Here is a 13,429-nt window from a genome sequence, read left to right as displayed (position 1 = left end):
ATGATTTCAGCTTTGAAATTATTATGTTGTCACCAATATATGTGTATTTTAGATCCGATCTTGCAAGTTGTAGTTACCTACTATGTGTTTTGACCCGGCAACCCCGGAGTGACAATAACCGGAACCACTCCCGGTGATGACCATAGTTTGAGGAGTTCATGTGTTCACCAAGTGCTAATGCATTGGTCCAGTTCTTTATTAAGAGGAGAACCTTAATATCCCGTAGTTTCCTTTTGGACCCCGCTGCCACGGGAGGGATGGACAATAGATGTCATGCAAGTTCTTTTCCCTAAGCACGTATGACGACACACGGAATGCATGCCTACATCACCTTGACGAACGGGAGCTAGCCATATATCTCTCCGTGTTATAACTGTTGCATGATGAATTTCGTCCAAACAAATCACCGACCCATTGCCTACGAGTTTGTCCTACTGCTTTTACTTGTCCTGCTCTGCTGCTGCTGTTACTACTGTTGCTACTGATGTTACTTTGTCTTGCTCTGCTCCTGCTGTTACTACTGTTGCTACTGATGTTACTTGTCTTGCTCTGCTGCTACTGTTGCTACTACTGTCGCTTGCTACTGTTGCTACTTGCTACTGTTGTCACTACTATTGTTCCTTGCCACTGCTATTGCTTGTTACACTGCTGCTACCTGTTACAATCTTGGTACGCTGGACGTTGACGGGAACCGACAATTTCCGTCAACGCGGCAACTTGGCGCCATTGATAAATTGTTAGGAATAGTCTGCCGTCAATAGATCGTTTCCGACACCGTTGTTATAATACTACTTTTTTGTTACTACTTTGCTTGCAGATACTTATCTTTCAGGTGTGGTTGAATCTGACAAATTCAGCTGCTAATACTCGAGAGTATTCTCTCACCTCCCGTTTGGCTTATCAACAAGTTGGGTCGAATACTCTACCCTCGAAAACTACTACGATCCCATGCGCTGGTGGGCGTCAACAACATTCTTCTCGTTTCGATTGCCGGGGAGTGCTAGCAGCATTCTTCTGGTGCCGTTGCAGGGGAAGGTTTGTTGTCATCAGCATTCGTCTAGCTATTGCCAGAGAGTGCAGTCAGAGAGCAGCGAGCTCCAACACACCCAATGTCCTTTGTCGTAGAAGCTACTGCTCCCGCAGTGGAAAAGATGCCTTTGGTCCTTGTCGTCGAGCCGCAAACTCCAACATGGGCGCAACAAATTGTCTAGTACCTACCAACAAGAGAACTTCTCGAAGAGAAAGAATAAGCTGAAAAAGTAGCCCCGCAATCAAGCATATGCCAATTTGTTAATAACAATCTCTATAAGAGAAGGCCAAATGGGGTGAAATTGAAGTGCATTTCTCGGGAAGACGTACAACAGTTGTTGGCGGAGATACATGAAGGGATCTGCGGCTCCCACATTGGGTCTCGTGCCCTTGGCAAAAAAGCATTCCGACAAGGCTTCTATTTGCCTTGGCGGCGGTCGCTACATGTGAAGCATGCCAGTTCCACGTCAAGCAAATTCATCAACCGGCACAAGCCCTCCAAACCATATCACTCACCCCGGGCGGAGAGGATCATGGAATTGGTGATGGAGGATGGTTGGTGATGACGAAGACTGAAGGTTCCCCTCTCCGGAGCACAAAATGGACTCCAGATTAGGCCTCCTCACGAAGAACACGAGGTGGCGTTAGCTCCGTATCGGCAAACGCGATGAAACTTCCTCTATGATTTTTTCTCCAAAAATGGGAATTTATAGCGCTGAAATTAGGTTCAGTGGAGCCACGTTGCCCACTACATACCAGGCCGTGCTAAGGGGTCCTGGCGTGCCCTGATGTCTAGTGGGCACTTGTGGCCTCACCTTCGATGGATCTTTGTTCCAGTATTTTTTAAATATTCCAGAAAAAATCTCCAAAAAGTTCCATTCCATTCCAAGAACTTTTGTTTATGCACAAGAACAACACCATCATATGCTGAAAACAACGTTAGTCCGGGTTAGTTTCATTCAAATCATGAAAGTTAGAGTCCAAAACAAGAGGAAAAGTAAATACGATGCAGACCTATCAACTCCCCCAAGCTTAACCCATTGCTTGTCCTCAAGCAATTCAGTTGACAAACTAAAAGTGATAAAGAAAAACTTTTACGAACTCTTTTGTTCTTGTTTACATATATATGCTTAGAGAGAACCCATATTTTCAGCATAAATCATAACTAACCATATCGATAATAACCCTTAGAAACTATATTAGCTCATATCAATGGCATAATCAACTAGCGAGCAATAATAAGATATCTCAAACATTAACAATTTGTCAAAATGATCATGATATAATATTACAACAATGGTATCTCAGTAGTTCTTTCTGTGACCGCAAAACATAAATGCAGAGCACCTCTAAAGTTCAAGTAGCGACTAGACATTGTAATTGATGGTAAAAGAGATCCAGTCATGCTGCAAACAAAGATTAACTAGACACAAAGCATGAGGATGACAACAGTGCTCTCAGATCTGGTACTTAATTGAGAAGGTGATAACTCAAAATAAAAACAACATGAAAGTAAATATAATGTCCCTACGCAGAGGGAAGCAGGGATTTGTAGAGGTGCCACAGCTCATAGCGAAAATAAGAGATAAATTATTTTGGGAGTTGCACCCTACGTGTCAACGTTATGACCAAGAGTTATCGATAACTTCCATGCTAAACAAATTACCGACAGTTGTCTAGGTGAATCCATGGGTGTCATCCATACCAACAACATCGAGGGGGGTTTTGTTTAATTAATTGTGGTTTGCGATTCGGGATTGGGAGTCCCTTTTACCAGCCCCTCTCGTGCAAGGACGAGTGTATAAACACTCATCATGAGAATAACCTCCTTAGCATGGAAGATACTCACCGCCCTTTGTCGCTCCATGGGTGGTCCACGCACACAAAAGAGAAGATCATTTGAAATATTAGAGGTGGCACATGCAAATTTACATGGAACGACAGGGTAATACCGCATATAGGTACGTATGGTGGACCCATGTGGAATAACTTTTTTCGAGGATTTTGATGCACAAGTAGTATTCCCGCTTACACGCAAAGGCTAGCAAATAGGTTGGGAAGCAACAAGCTAGAGAGCGAAGACGGTCATGAACATCCTTTATGAATAATTATCATTGCACACTAGCATGAGTAGGATATAAACACCATGAACAAAAATATCATGGAGACTATGTTGGTTTTTATTTAACTACATGTGTGAACATGTGCCAAGTCAGTCCACTCAAACATTCAGAGGAGGATAGCATATCATCATACTACATCACAACCATTTTAATGCATGTTGACATCCAAGATAAATTATTATCCACTCCTAGCTACTTAAGCATGGCATTAACAACTATAATCTCTAATTGTCATTGCAAACATGTTTGGTCATAATACGCTGAATCATGAATACTAGTCTAAACATATTTACAAAAACAAAAACAAGTTGAGTTCATACACACTTTTCTTTGTGAGAGTCACTTCATCAAATATCGTCATTATTGCCTTCCACTTGCACGAACGAACAATATGAAAATAAAAATAGTGTAAGAGTGCCATGGACAAATTTGGAATATGCAAAAAAAATTGGAAGGACAAGGTAAAGTAATATGCCTCTTTATTAGATCAATTACAATGCATATAAGAGCCACTCAATATTGTCATCATTGTCTTCCCCTTGGGTATAGCTCAAAGAAGGGAAAATAAATTTAGAGAAACACACTAAAATATTTTTGGTGTTTTTAGTTTTTCAAGAAGCAAGCAAATTAAAGAAGGAAAAACTAAAACGAGAAAAACTACTTACACGAGAAAGCTCCGAACGAGTAAAAGAAGAAAAGAGAAATATTTTTGGGTTTTCTGTTACTACTATAACTAAATTACTCTAGAAAGAAGAACCAAAAAGAAGTGAGAAATATTTTTAGATTTTTTGCAAGTTTTGCAAACATACAAGAAGAAAGCAAAAACTAAATCTAAGAAGGATATCACCATGCAAGAGTGTGAACAACAAGAATATACAAGCATGAATTTAAACTTGTTGGAAACACATACTACCCCAAGCTCAGGGTTTTGGCCTAGCTTGGTATTCACGAGTCGTAGTAGCCTGGGTATTAGTGAGTGTGGTAACTCACGGAAGCCCTTGGTGCAGCCTCTGCGGCCTCACGGGAAGCCTCCACTTCCGCATTGTACTCGTGCGCCTCCCTGCCATAGGCATGATATCTTCCTTTTTCCTCATAATCAAAGAGGGAAGCTGCATGCAAAATAAAAGTCACAATAGATTTCTTATTAAACATTAGTTTGAAGTAATAATTAGTAGCAGTGGCCTTTATGAACTGATGGCGCTTCGTGGCCTCAAATTCGAAATGTTGAGTAGGAAGAATATGGTCACTAGTCCATGGTGACACGCCACACTTCTTAGCTAAACGAGAGGCATAAATTCCGCCATAAAAATTGCCACAGTCAGAATTGCATTGCAATCTGTGTGCTAAGACTGCTCCAAGATTATAGCATTTAATTCCTGTTAATGCAGTATGCAGGAGACTCAAGTCTGGGGCACATAAAGTACTACAATCTTGCTTGCCCACTATGCATTTTCCATTAAAGAGTGCGAACTATCGAATAGAAGGAAGATGTATACTATTCATTCTACCTTGAGTTACTCCCCTGTCTTCGCTGATGCATAGACTAGTTAAAAATGTCTCATATTCAGATTTGATGGTTCATCTAACGAACCCCAACGTGGAATTTCACATGCATAGGAGAAATCATCTAGAGACACAGTGAAGGCATTTTCATAGAAGTTAAAGGGGACGCTGAATTCTCGAGGATAAAATTTAAACTCCTTACTGAAAGTTTCAGTAAGATGATAATGTTGCCTGCACTTATCGGTGATGAAGGGTGAAATCTCACTATTATGAATGCATCTCACAAATTCTTCCTTAATGCCTGCACCCAACATGAAGTCATCACTTGGCCAAAGGTATGATTTGGCGAGAGCTTCTGGCACCGAACTTTCACTTGGCTCAGCATAAAACTGTCGTATCGAAGTCTCACTAGATGATGCCTCCGGGGACTTCTTCCTCAAAGAACTCCTTTTGAACCAGCTCATTATTCCTACATACAAATCTCTGCAATTTTTGGGTCACAAACTGAAGTTAACAAAACTTCACAAGAATGATAACAACTACTCATAGGAATGCCCGCAGCCTAAAACAAGCATTCAAACTACTTGGAAATTCAAGAATTCAACATGTAAGCTCACCTACAGCAGCACCTAAACTAGCTAATTACTTCTAAGATAAACCACTAAAGCCAAAACTAATTGGAGGAGTGGGGGAGTTACATACCAAGGAGAAATCCCCCAAAACATTTGTAGAAACGGAGTTTCGAGTAAAGAGATCGAAATCCATGGGTTTGAGAGCAATAACACGAGAGAGAGAGAGAGAGAGCTAGAAGTATTTTCTCTAGAGGTGAGTGAGGAAGGGGGTGAAGGAATAAGTGAGGGGATCCCTGAGGGGCCCACTAGACACCTGGCCGTTCTGGGGGCCTTGCGCGCCCTGGTGTCTAGTAGCCACCTTGAACACCCCCTGTAGTGTTTTTACTACCAGATATTCTCAAATATTCAGAACAAATTCGAATAAAAGTTTCAAGTCATTTGGAGAACTTTATTTTTGGGCACTTTTTTATTGCATGGGAAAAAACAAAAAAGAGGATAATAATGACTTCTTATTGTAATTAAATAGAAATAACAGGAAAAGTACAATGGATACATAGAGTTGTGCCTACTGAATTCATCGACCTCACGCCTCTTGAAAATGATTAATTAACAAGGTTGATCGAGTCTTATTAACAACCACTTCAAATTAGCATGATCCCGAAGAATTTTTGTAAAACACTAAGTTACCTCAATGGGGATGTGCGTATCCCCAACAATAAGTATCTGATATTTATATTTGGCTATAGGTGGAGGTAGTTTAAGACTTTCATTTATGGTAGTCGGTTATTTCTCAATAATATTAACACCATTCAATTGAAATTGTTTCCTCGGAAAATGCATCGTATGTTCTTTACCATTGACATGAAAAGTAAACTTGCTTTTGTTGCAATCAATAACAACCCCTGCAGTATTCAAAAAAAGGTCTACTAAGGATAATTGGCATGTTGTCATGCTCGGGCATATCAAGTATAACAAAGTCTGTCAAGAGAGTAACATTTGCAACAACAATGGGCACATGCTCACAAATACCAATATGTATGGCAGCTTATTTGTCAGCCATTTGCAATGAAATTTTAGTAGGTGTGACTTTACTCAAGTCAAGTCTCTTGTATAAAGAGAAAGGCATAACACTAACACAAGCTCCTTGATCACATAAAGCAGTTTTCACATAGTAATTTTTTATGGAACATGGTATAGTTGGTATTCCTAGATCTCCTAGCTTTTTGGGTACTCCATCCTTAAAAGTATAATTAGCAAGCATGCTAGGGATTTCAGCTTCAGGTATTTTTTTCTTTTATTAGTGACAAAGTCTTTCATGTACTTAGCATAAGGGGCCATCTTCAAAATATTAGTTAAACGAGTACGCACAAATACTGGCCTAAGCATTTCAACAAAGTGTTAAATTCTTCATCGTCTTTTTTCTTAGTTGGTTAAGGTGGATAAGGCACGGGTTTTTGTGCCCATGGCTCTAATTCTTTACCATGCTTTTTATCAATAAAATTTCTTTTCTCATAACATTTATTCTTAGGTTGTGGGTTATCAAGATCAACATGAGGTTCTATCTGAACATCATTAACTGATTCTGTCAAGTTGAGCATCTACATGAGCATCATCATTATCATTTTCATTATCACTAGGTGCATGTTCACTACCAGATTGAGGTTCAGCATCAAAGATAGAGATATCGTTAGCACTATGAGAAGGTTTCTCTAATTCAGGTTCACTAGAAGTATGCAAGGTCCTATCATTTTTATTTTTCTTTTCCTTCCTAGAAGGACTAGGTGCATACATATTACTTCTTTGTGAATCTTGTTCAGTTCTCTTAGGATGACCTTCTGGATATAGTGGATCTTGGGTCATTGTTCCTCCTCTAGTCATTACTCTAACAACACGATCATTCATATTATTAGTCATTCATGAAAAAGCTCACTTTGGGATTGTGCAACTTGTTGTAGTTTGGTTTTGACCATAGAAGCATGTTTACCTACACCTCTTGCATCATTGGTGATTCTAAATAACAAGTCACTTAAGATAGCAATCATATGAGAGTTTTGTTTCAGTTGTTTCATGGCATAGGAATTGAAATGGTCTTGCTTTATAATATAATTACCAAACTCATATAAGCATTGACTAGGAGGTTTATTATAAGGTATGTCACCTTCATCAAACTTTAGGAGCGAATTTACCTCCACCACCTGTGGTGGTGCTTGGAGACCATGTATTTCTTCTATAGGTGGTAAATTCTTAACATCTTCAGCTTTAATGCCTTTTTCCTTCATACATTCCTTTGCCTCTTGCATAGTTTCAGGACTAAGGAATAAAATACCTCTATTCTTTGGAGTAGGCTTAGGCGGTGGTTCAAGGAGTGTCCATTCATCATGATTCTCAATATATTATTCAATAATTCCTGAGTTTGTTTGACAGTTCGTTCCCTGAAAACACAAGCACCACAACTGTTAGAGCATATTTCTCCATGTGTGGTTTTCGTAATTGATGACAATCCCTATGGACTAATGGTTGCCTTAAGGTATATTCGAAGGATTTGTCCATGGGCACTTCTTGAAGTCCATCTGTTGGTTTCAAGGAGATTATATGATGATCAAAGTGGTATTCAAGGTATTATCCAAAGAATGGTCATAAAGACACAAGGTTGATCAAGACTAACTCAAAGAGTGAATCAAGTTGATCAACACATAAAGCGTACAAGATGTACCGAGGGGGATTAAGTGATCACATGGTATGGTAATAATTGTCCATTACGCTTTGTGTACTAACCCATGGTCTTCATGAGAGTTCTATGTGGGGTTAGGTGTGTGTCCATGGGCGTGCGTCAAGAGTAAGATCTCATACAACCCATGTAGGACAAAGTCAAATGGTGATATTCATCAAGAATATTTGCACGTATTAGCAGTTGAGTTGTCAATTCAACCACACTTGTAGATTTAGTATGTGTAGCACAGTGATCAGTAGCACAGTAATACGATAGTTTGCATAGCACTGGTAAAGTTAGCAGGAGTAACGGTGACAGTAGCAGTAGTTTTGTAGCAGCTGTAACAGGAGTAGCAACAATAGTAACTTAGCAAGTTGATCAACACATAAAGCGTACAAGATGTACCGAGGGGGACCAAGTGATCACATGGTATGGTAATCATTGTCCATTACGCTTTGTGTACAAACCCATGGTCTTCATGAGAGTTCTATGTGGGGTTAGGTGTGTGTCCATGGGCGTGCGTCAAGAGTAAGATCTCATACAACCCATGTAGGACAAAGTCAAATGGTGATATTCATCAAGAATATTTGCACGTATTAGCAGTTGAGTTGTCAATTCAACCACACTTGTAGATTTAGTATGTGTAGCACAGTGATCAGTAGCACAGTAATACGATAGTTTGCATAGCACTGGTAAAGTTAGCAGGAGTAACGGTGACAGTAGCAGCAGTTTTGTAGCAGCTGTAACAGGAGTAGCAACAATAGTAACTTAGCAAGCACAATATGTGGAAAACTTGTAGGCACTGCATCATTGATATTGCTCGATAATATTCATCATATAACAGTCACAACATAGGACGACACAGAACTAGCTCCCGTTCATTGATATAATATAGGCATGCATTCCGTAAATAGTCATACGTGCATATGGAAAACAACTTGCATGACATCTTTTCTCCTACCCTCCCGTGGCAGCGGGGTCCATAAGGAAACTAAGGGATATTAATGCCTCCTTTTAATAGAGAACCAAAACAAAGCATTAACACCTAGTGAATACTTGAACTCCTCAAACTACGGTAATCACCGGAAAGAATCCGAATTATTGTCACTTTGGGGTACACGGATCCTAACACGTAGCAGGTGGATATAACTAGCAATATCACATTAGGAACATAGATATAATGATGAAAACATAAATGGTTCAGATCTAAAATCATGGCACCCGGGACCTAGTGACAAGCATTCAGCATAGCAAAGTCATAGCAACATCTATCTCCGAACATAGTGGATACTTGGGATCAAGCCCTAAAAAAATTAACTTGATTACATAATGAATCTCATCCAGCTCTTCACCAACTAGCAAGCCTACAAAGGGATTACTCACTCCCGGTGGAGAGCAACTTGGAATTGGCGATGGAGGACGGTTGGTGTTAACGAAGATCGAAAATTCCCCTCTCGAGAGCCTCAAACAGAGTCCAGATTAGGCCTCCCAATGAAGAACAGGAGGTGGCGGCGGGTTCGTATCGTGAAAGGCGATGAAACTTCCTCTCTGATTTTTTTTGTCCGAAAATAGGAATTTATAGCGCTAGAGTTAGGGTCAGTGGAGCCACGTTTTCCCCACTAGACACCAGGCCGCGCTAGGGGGCGTGGCGCGCCCTAATGTCAAGTGGGAGCATGTGGTCTCCAGTCGAGTGGATCTTGGTTCTAGTATTTTTTATATATTCCAAAAAAAATCTCCAAAAAGTTTCGTTCTATTTCGAGGAATTTTATTTCTGCACAAAAACAACACCATGGTAGTTCTGGTGAAAACATCGTCAGTCCACGTTAGTTTCATTCAAATGATGCAAATTGGAGTCGAAAACAAGAGCAAAAGCGTTAGGAAAAGTAGATACGATGGAGACTTATCATGACACCAAGTGGCCCCGTTTAATGTGGTTGTCCTAATCCGTCAGGGTTGGGTAGCTTCCACTATAGCATGTCAGCAGTTTGGCCACTATTATATCAGTCGTACACCCGTGTACATTTACCATTGTAACCAGTGTGGTAACTCTTTCACCTATAAAAGGAGGTCCACTGATACCTTTACAAAGGTCGAAACCATGCTCGATTGCATGCGTAGTAGCACTCTCGAGCTTCTTGTGGGCCTAGAGTTTTATGTCTCTGAGCGGGTTGAACCTATCCAAACCCTAGTGTGTGTGCGCTCGGTGGTGTTTCTCTTTGCATACGTAGATCTCCATAGTTGAACCACAAAGGGGCCTCGCTGGACCGATAGATTGTCGTACCTCGACATAAGGGATGATGGTGTTAGTGAAGAAGAAGAGGAAGATGATGAAGAAGGTTATGAGATTGACTCGGATGAGGGCTCTCACATGAAGACATGGCTCTCTTTATGAAGAATTTTAGTGTGGGAAAATTCATGGGAAGATTTGTAAAGAAGAAAGTAAGTACTTGCTACAATTGTGAAGAAACCAATCACTTCTCAAAAGAGTACCCATATGAGAAGAGAAAAGACAAACCAAGATTTTCGAAGACATCTGTGAAGAAGTTGCCCAACCCACTGAACTCCAAGTTTAAGAAGAGAGATGGGAGGGAAATAGTTGTCCAAGATGAGTCTGATCCCGATGATGTTGGAGGTGTTTATGGTGTAGCTCAATACACTCGAACCATGTTCATACTTGTCAACAAGAGTGGTGATGTCGTCACATAGAACTACATGAAACACTACACGTGCAACGCACACAAATATCACATGACAAAGGTTGTGATAGATGATGAGGAGGGTCAACCCTCCCCGGACAAGGTAAAGTTAGCACCATGTCCAAACACTCTTATACTTACTCCTACCACACCTATTGATGATTATCTTGATGCGGAGGATCATGGTCATCAATGTGACATGAATAATGCTATGTTTGCTCAAATAAACAAAGTCATGTGCTACCTCGAAGGAAATAAGCTCATTATGCTTCGTATGCTTATGAAGATGGTGAGAAAGCACACCATCGCTATTAAGTAACTCGAAACCCTTATCATTAAGGAAAAGGATTAATGTGAAACCCTTGAGTGGAAAGTCCTATATGAGGAAGCGCGTAATAATGAATTATGCCTAAAGATTGGTGCAAACATTCATATGCATAGTACAGAACTTGCCTCCTTTAAAAGGGCTAAAAGTGCTCATAAAGTATTAACGAATGATAAAAGTAAGCATGAAGAGTCTCATGTCACTCTCTCTCAGGATTGTGAGCTCTTACAATTGTCTCTCAAGACAAAGGAAGAAAAGATCAAGAACCTTACAAATAAGTTTGATGAACTCAAGCTCACTTCCCATGAGACACTTGGCAAAGCTTACTCCTCACCTATTACAAATGTTGATTCTTGTGCCACTAATCCAAATGGTGACCTAGCAATTGTACTTGAGGAGAACCGGTTGCTAAAGGCTCAAATTGGGAAAGGGATCATGTCATGTGCCCAAGGACAAAAGAACCTCAATGAAGTGTTGAGTCAACACAAAGAGGTAGTGTCCAAGCAAGGACTTGGATTTGATCCAAGCACAAGCAAGAAGAAGATGGCAACAGAAAAGTGTTCCACACCTCTCAAGTATACATTAGGACTTGAAGGGCACAAGGAGAAAGGAAAGGGTGAAGTTGACAAGGTTGTGCATAGGAAGGCCACTAGGGGGCTGCCTACTTCCAACAAGCCAAGAGAATTTATGCCTCCATTGTATGTGCTTCTTAAGACAAATATGGAGATGTCTATGCTCAACCTGTTGGTCCTCGGAATGCTTTTCGTTTCTATGCAGTTTTGGTTCTTAAGACCCTTGTTACTAACATGAGAGGTCCCATTGTAAAATGGGTGTATCTAACCAAGAGTTAAAATGTGTGTAGGTTGCCTTCTCCGATGGAGTCAAATGGGTGATTGATAGTGGATGCACCAACCATATGATCAGAGATAGCACATTGCTCATGAACTTCATGGAAGCTATTCGACCCATCATAAGCATTCTATTTGGTGGAGGGTCTAAAGGACACGTACTTGGGTTGGGTAAGGTGGCTATCACCAATGACATGTCCCTTACAAATGTCATATTTTTCCAATCCCTTAAATATCACGTGCTTTCCATTTGTCAATTAGCTTCTGATGGTTATGATACACTATTTGGACTAACTGATGTGAAAGTCTTCAAGAGAGACACTCTTGAAATTGCCTTTGTGGGGGAGTTGGATGGCAAGATTTAGCTGGTTGATTTCCTAAAAGAGAGCACATTCCATGCAACTTCCCTCGTAGCCAAGGCCAAAAAGGGGTGGTTGTGGCATCGCCGGCTAGGCCATGTCGGCATGAGAAATATTCAAGATTTCTTAAAGGGTGAAGACATCCTTGGACTAACCAATTATCTTTTGAGAAATATTGTGTGTGTAGTGCATGCATAGTCGGAAAGCAACATCAACCAAAGCATCTCCCCAAGAATATAGTATCAACCTCAAGACCTTTGCAGCTCCTTCGCGTGGATCACTTTGGGCGTCCTTCATGGGGTAGTCTTGGTGGGAAGAAGTATGGACTTGTTATTGTTGATGATTACTCAAGATACACATGGGTGTTCTTCCTCAAATCCAAAGACTAGACAAAGTTCACTTTCATTAATTTTGCCAAGCAAGCTCAACGCAACTTTGATTAAGAAATATTGGCAATAAGAAGTGACAATGGCTACGAATTCAATAAATACACCTAGGAAGAGTTTCTCAATGATGAAGGAATTGAGCATCAATACTCCTCACCATATACTCCACAACAAAATGGGGTAGCCGAGAGGAAGAACTGTACACTTGTGAAAATGGCAAGGTACATGTTGGATGAGTACAAGTCACCACATAATTTTTGGGCTGAAGCTGTCAACATCGCATGTCATTTATCAAACCATCTCTTTCTTCCCAAAATCTTAGAGAACACCCCATATGAGCTCCTAACCAGAAACAATCCCAATGTAAAGTACTTCCGGGTGTTTGGGTGCAAGTGCTTCATTCTTAACAAAAATGAACGGTTAGGAAAATTTCAATCCAAAATAATTGAAGGTATATTTGTTGGTTATGAATCAAACTCTCATGCCTATAGGATCTATGTAACACCCCCGGTGTCATGCTACATCAATCTCAAACTAATGGTGCCATGTCATCAAGTTTAACTAAGCCAAATTTCCACATGATAAAATTAAAGCCAAATTCACATTTAAAATAAAGTCAAGTTTTTTATTTCATGGAGCTGTCAAACAAAATTGTTGGTAGATTTGAAAATAATCCCTAAGAAATTGTAAAAATATAAAAAAGCACTTTTAGATTCCAGGTTTGTCCGTAGCTTCAAATATGTTTTCCATCAATTTGAAAAAAATGTTTAAACAATTCAAATACCATGAATCTTTTTGAACAATGACACTATATTGCCATTGAATTATGTCCAAAGTTTGGGTCATAACAAAATTCTTTTGGTGCGCCAATTATCTAC

The sequence above is a fragment of the Hordeum vulgare genome, chromosome 7H (genome assembly GCF_904849725.1).
Source record: "Hordeum vulgare subsp. vulgare chromosome 7H, MorexV3_pseudomolecules_assembly, whole genome shotgun sequence".
In the NCBI taxonomy this organism is placed as follows: Eukaryota; Viridiplantae; Streptophyta; class Magnoliopsida; order Poales; family Poaceae; genus Hordeum; species Hordeum vulgare.
The sequence above is the reverse complement of the archived record's forward strand: the minus strand, read 5'-3'. Positions refer to the sequence as shown.